This window comes from Leptonychotes weddellii, chromosome 1 (assembly GCF_054177405.1).
Source record: "Leptonychotes weddellii isolate Sample4059 chromosome 1, ASM5417740v2, whole genome shotgun sequence".
NCBI lineage: Eukaryota > Metazoa > Chordata > Mammalia > Carnivora > Phocidae > Leptonychotes > Leptonychotes weddellii.
Window position 1 is genome coordinate 189,996,162 of NC_138369.1, and position 6,188 is coordinate 190,002,349.

A 6,188-nucleotide genomic window follows, 5' to 3' on the forward strand; every position below is an offset into this window, starting at 1 on the left:
TGTGCGTGGGTGGTGGGGATGTAAGCCGGGGGCAGCCACTGTGGAACAGCCTGGTGGTCCCTCAAAAAAAATCACACGTGGAATTATCATGTGACCCAGCAATTTCAGGCCCGGGTATAGAACCAAAAGGATTCAAAACAGATCTTCAAACACGTATACACAAAGGTTCATGGCAGCACAGTTCCTAACAGGTGAGAGGCAGAAACAACCCAAATGTCCATCCGTCGTGGATGAAGGGATAAACACAACATCCATCCACACAACGGAACATTATTCAGCCATAAAACAAGTGAAGAACCGACCCTTGCTACAGTGTGGGCGAACTCCAGAAACATCGTGCTGAGTGAAATAAGCCAGACACAGAAGGCCAGACTGTAGCATTCCGTTTATGTGATGGATCCCGAACAGATACACCCGCGCAGACACAAAGCAGATTGGCGGTGGCCAGGAGAGGGAGGGGAGGTGATGACGTGCACTGGGATCTGACTACATGACACCGAGAACATCACATTTTTAAACTGTTAACTTAAGGTTATGGGAATTTCCCCTCAATCAAAAAACCCCAAACATTCGAGTCGCTCTGACTGACCCAGCCCCAAGCAGACACTGACCCACGCTTAGCCAGCCCCTTTCTGCTGCTCCCCATTCTGGATTCTTCCCCAGAAAAGGCACCTGCAGCTGCTTTTACCCACCCTGCTCCTATCCTCACATGGGTTCCTCCACCTGGCTGAGTTCTATTTAATAAGATTCTTGCGTTGAAACATTTTAGAAGAAAGTTAAAGAAAAACACATCTACTCTAATAAACCATAAATAGATTCATTTAGGTAGCCAGGTGCTAATAAAGGGAAAACGAACATTCCTGCTGGCCCCGGGCTAAGCATCCTGCACCTGTCCTTGCTACCCATCATGTTAGAGCAGTGCCCAGCGTCAGGCAGCTGAAAGTCACATTTGCGTGCTCAGACAAAAGCAAGAGAGGACGGACACCAGCCAGTGGCGTGGGGGCCGTCAGAGCTGTGCCGTGGCCCCGGCAGGTCCTGACTTGGTCTTCTGCTCTCGCTCGCGAGCAGCCACGAAGTTCAGCAAGTCGATGGCAGTGACGACCCCGAAGACCATCTGCCTCTTACTGGACTTGCCATTGCTGTGGTCTGAGGAACAAGGCAGTAGGTGTAAAGGGTCCTGTGTGTGCATGCGATGAGAGGCCGCCCTGCCCACACCCAGGCCCTGCTGGCAGCTGAGCTCCCGAGGCCCCGCCCTGAAGCCGCCCGGGGGTCTCCCCAGCAGCACCCGGGCCGCCCCACAGCAACGGCCATCTGACACGAGCCGTCTGGGCGAAGCTGCAGAGTAGGGTCCGGGCTTCTCCACGCCAGGTCTGCCGGGCCAGATGCCCCAGTCTCACTACTCAACCCATCTGTGGGTCCCCCTTGGTGCCTGCGCTCGAGTTTGGGCATGAAGTTCCAACATTGCCCACAGCCATGAACTACAGCAGCTCACAGCTCTGGCCTGTCTTCAGACCCATGCCTCTCACCAGTGGGCGGACAGGGTTTTGGGGATGGTTAATTTTATGTGTCTGCTTCACTAAGTCACGGGGTGTGCAAATACTTGGTCAAACATTATTCTGGCTGCCTGGCTGAGACCAGATATTTGATCGGGTGCACTGAGTAAAGCAGACGGCCCTCCCTGGCCTGGCGAGCCGCGCCTAATCAGCCAAAGGCCTGAATAGAACAAAAAGGCTGATGCTCCCTGAGTAATAGAAAATCGTTGCTGTCTTTGGACTCAAACTGAAACACTGACTCTTCTCGGGTCTTGAGCCTGTCCGCTCAGCCTGCAGCTCCTGGGACCTGCCGATCTAGTCACGTGAGCCAATTCTGGATACTGAATCTCTCTCCGGATGTCCACTCATCCTCCTGGTTTCCCTGGAGAGCTGTGACCAACACACGGACGGCCCGCAGAGCAGAGGAGCGGGAGGGAAAGGCCCAGGTCCCATCTCTTTCCCCAGCACCACTCCCGTGGCCGGCTGTCCCTCCCGCCTTGGAGGGCAGAGGTCACAGAGGGTGGGGGTGGGGAAGGCATGGGGGGGCGGGCACCCAGCTGGCCTACTCAGAGCACCTCAGGAAAATACAAGGGGAACCCAGAAGGGATCAGCCCCGCGCACTGCAGGGATGTACAGGCAAAGGGGCCGCTTTGGAGAAGCCTGTCCAGGGCTGCCTCTGTGCACGCACCCCTGCAGGAGAGGGTGGTCTGTAGCCGCCTCTGTAACCTGCCCTACACACCCCTCCAGGAGAAACTCGTCCAGAGCCGAGGCGTGCAGACTTTCTGTAAAGGGCCACATGGTCCGTTAGACCACTCGGTTCTGCCAATACAGCAGAAGTGCTACCAAGTGTGACTCGAGAAAACTTTATTCCCGGACCCTGAACTTGGAGCTCCTTATCTTTTTCTTTTCTTTTTTTGTAGATGCTCAAATACGAGTAAACGTGAGACTAGGAGGAAGAACCCTCCCACTCAAGCTTGGGGGTCCAGGACCCTGGACACCCTCCTTTGCCCTCGGAAGCTGCGATTCTAACTGCAGAGCCGTTTCTGGGGGGGGGGGGCAGGGCGTACATACCTGCAGGCCCCCCCACCACGCCCGATAAGGCCAGGTCCCATGCTGTGGAGCCAAGGACGGGAGAGGGGTTAGACTCGGGACCGCCCAGGCGCCAAGACCAGCTCTCTGTCAGGAGGGTGGGCAGATTTCAGGCCCCTCCCGATTCTCATTTCCCCAGGCCGCCTCCTCCCCGGGACTGGACTGGCGTCCCCTGGCCTGAAAGTGGCTGTGTACGTGGCAGTTCGAAAGCCCCATGGCCTCCCCGGCAGTGGGCACCCAGGCAGAGGGGTCCCTCGGATCCACAGTCCAAGGCCGGTGGGGGCTTAAGGTCAGCACCACCAACTCCCCAGATGCTTGAGGGACGAGGGCCTCCCTGCCCCACACAGCTCATGGCAGGAAGGTGCACGGAACCTGGGGCTGGGCCTTGGCAGCCAGCGGCCTGCAGGGCTCCCGCTCCCCGGCCCCAACCCAGCCAGGCCTGCAGTGGGCCCTACTCACACTGGATCTGCTCGTGGACCACCAGGGCGAAGTGGTCCGTCTCCAGGATGTGCGAGAGCTTGCCCAGTGGGTCTGTCAGGCGGATCTGAAAGAGAAGCGGTGGTTAGTGCCCACGGGGGCGGCCCAGCCGGGTTTCAACCTGGCCAGAGCCTGAAGACTGCTGCTCCCGTGGCCACTGCTCCAGAAGGTACCCCCGTAACCTTTGGCTGAATCGGAAACTGAACACAGGATGCAGAGGGCAACACAATGTACGCAAGACACTAAGATGAGCCATCAGTCCCTGAAAAGACACAGGACATTCTGTACAAATCACTACATGAGAGAGCCTGTTAAAAGAGCTTCCCATGGTCTGATCCCAGTTCAGTCTGGACGTTCTAGAAAAGGCAAAATAATAAAAAGATCAAGGACAAAGAGGTGGAGTGGGGGGGGGGTGACGCACAGTATTATTCTGTGGGACACTGCACTGGATGCATTTGTCACAACCCGTTGGCCTGTAGAAGACAGACGGAACCCCCACCTCAACTAGTCCTTTACTTAGTAACAATGGACTGCTGGTCACCATTGCAACAAACTGACATCAACACAAGACTCAGGAAACCATGTGGAGAAGGGAAGAATGTGGGAACTCGCTCGGTACCACCTGCTCAGGACAGGTGATGAGAACTTACAGTAAGAAAGAAAAAAGACGCTCGGTCCGTCCGCCTTTCAAAGATAAATAGGAGTAGACTCGCCTGCACGCAGCTTCATGGGAAGCGTTGTTTCTGACACAATGGGAAAAGGGAATTTGGGGAATACAAAATGGACAGAAGATCCAGGAAGAAAAATCAGGACAGAGGGATTAGAAACCAGCCATGGCACGGAGACCCTGGTCCTCACTGGGGGGGGGGACAAGGCCGGCCCACGGTGGCCCCCGTCTCCAGGCCCATCACTCCGCTCGATCCGTAGTTCACCATCAGCTGACCCAGCATCCAGGTCTAGGTGGGCCCACCCCCTTGGGAAGGGCTGCCCGGACCCTCTTACCCCACATGGCCAACACCCAGCTCACACCTCAGGAAAGACCTGAAATGGGGTTTCTCAGCCCAACCGCCTGGGAGCTGGGAAGTCACAGTGACCACATGTCCAGATGGAAGATGTTTGCTATCAATGAAAGGCCTAAATGGCCTCAGTCTTTACATTCGTTTAGAAGTCAGTGTGAGGAGGCTGTTCCATGGATTCGGCCTCCCTGGCCCTCGGGGCGGGGGGTTGGGGGGTGCGTCGTCAAACTTGTCCGTCCCTAGCACTCCACAGACAGACACCATCCCCTCCCTGGAAGATGACGTTCACATGATCGAAGGCAACCGCTCTACCAGTTGAACTCATTTGAGGCCATAATTCCCTCTGAAAGATCTTTCCAGTTTTAAATGGCCCAGAGGGAGAGGTGAGCACCGCGAGGGGGACGACTGATCCGGAAAGCAGAGTGAGCCCACCCCCGCGAGGCTGGAGGCGCAAGGCTCACGGCCTGGGGCTCTGTGGTGGGATCTTCTTTCCACCTGGTCACACCGCAAGGTTCTCAGAAGGGGAGTTACAGACGGGGCGCCCGCAGCCCAGCCCCAAGGGTCACTTGGTATTAACCATGCTCTTAGGTCGCCTGTTTACCATCCCAGAAAAGTCCTTTATGGACCTGGAGAGTCCTCTGTCCCCGTGGCCTCCACAGCCTTCAGTTCCCTGGGGCTCCTCATCAGATGCGAGCTGGACAAACCCCAAGGTGACTTCCAAAGCCCAGTTAGCCCCACCAGAGCCTAGCCGGGCGCCCTTCCTATTTGGCTTCGGTAAGGGGGGCGATCTCCCCGTGAGAAGACACGTGCTCACGGGGCCGGGTGGAGAGGGTCAGTGGTACCCTACGCCGTAGCCACACCGGGTGTGGGCTGAACGGCACACGGCAGTGCCCCGAACGCGCACTCGGTGGCTCAGATGCTGGATGTGGCCAGAAAGACCACAGGGGTCAGGAAGAGCCCGGCGGCTGGGACAGCGGGGAAGGCCAGCACGGGGCAGGGCCGTGTGCCCGGGAGACGGGTCCCACCCAGGCTTTACCCTGTGGCCCCTGCGTTCGCAAGACAGGATGTGGTCCGTGGAAGCCTCGGACGCCTGGTGAAGGAAGACCCCCTGCCTCCATCCGCACCAGCCCCTTGGCGCCCAGGGCGGGGCGGAGCAGGCACACTGGGGCCCCTTCATGTTTTGCTCCTGCCGGCCCTGCCCAGCATCTCGGTGGCAGGACACTTAAGTCCCCACACGGAGACCCTGAGAGTCCTGAAAGCAGGAGAGCCAGCAGGGGCCGGCCCGGGGCTTGGCCATGCTCTGAAAGGAAAGGCGTGCCGGGAGGTCTGACCTGGCCTCTGAGGGAGGGAACAGAAGAGAGCTGCGCGGCAGGGGGCGGCCCCCAGCTCTGCCTGTCCACCCTCAGGCTCCGCCAGCCTGAAGACACACACACAAAACCGAAGCACCATCAGAGCAGAGACCCCCCCAGAGGAGCCACGCCGGCCCACGGAAGGTCCACGGAAGGCCACGGCGCGGGTGCGGCCACTCCCCGAGGGCAGGGCCAGGCGCCCACAGAATCAACCCCAAAAGGCCCGAGATGCGATGGAGCGGGAGGGGGACAGACAGTGTGCACGGCCCACTGCGGACGGATGGCAAAACCGATGTGGTGCGAAAGCCGCCGGACACGCCGTGACACGCACGGTGTGTGTATGCGTGAGTCGGGGGCACACGCGCCACCTGCGGGCACAGGAAGTGCAGGGCCTCCGCAGTGCTGGGGGTCAGGGAGGAGTGCGGGAAGCCTTCGGGGTGACTGGGGATGGGGTCACGTCACACCGTGAAACGCGACGTGCGAGGCCGTTACACCTCTTAGGGACGGGAGCGAAGAAACAACAGCTGGTGGCAACGGGGCCCGTGGACAGCTCGCCCCCGCTCAGCCGGGCTGGCCAGCCCCTCACGGGTGACACGGGGGCCGGGCAGCCCCCCGGAGCTCTTGCCAGGAAGCACACCCGTGTGCCAGGGGCTGGGGGGGCGAGGAGGGCCGTTTGAGCAGAGGCCCGCGGGAGGGGCGAGCCGGGAAGGCCCCAGGAACACCCG

At 59.1% G+C, this 6,188-nt stretch overlaps 1 long non-coding RNA gene across 1 annotated transcript; it reads right to left on the reverse strand.

Moving 5' to 3' along the window:
* Window positions 1-368: 368 nt before the first annotated feature.
* On the reverse strand, window positions 369-6,159 carry LOC145716559 (uncharacterized). The gene is made up of 2 exons (XR_014139340.1): window positions 3,081-6,159; window positions 369-1,146 (listed from the first exon to the last, which is right to left on the reverse strand). It is a non-coding gene; the product is annotated as an uncharacterized LOC145716559 (long non-coding RNA).
* Window positions 6,160-6,188: the final 29 nt, after the last annotated feature.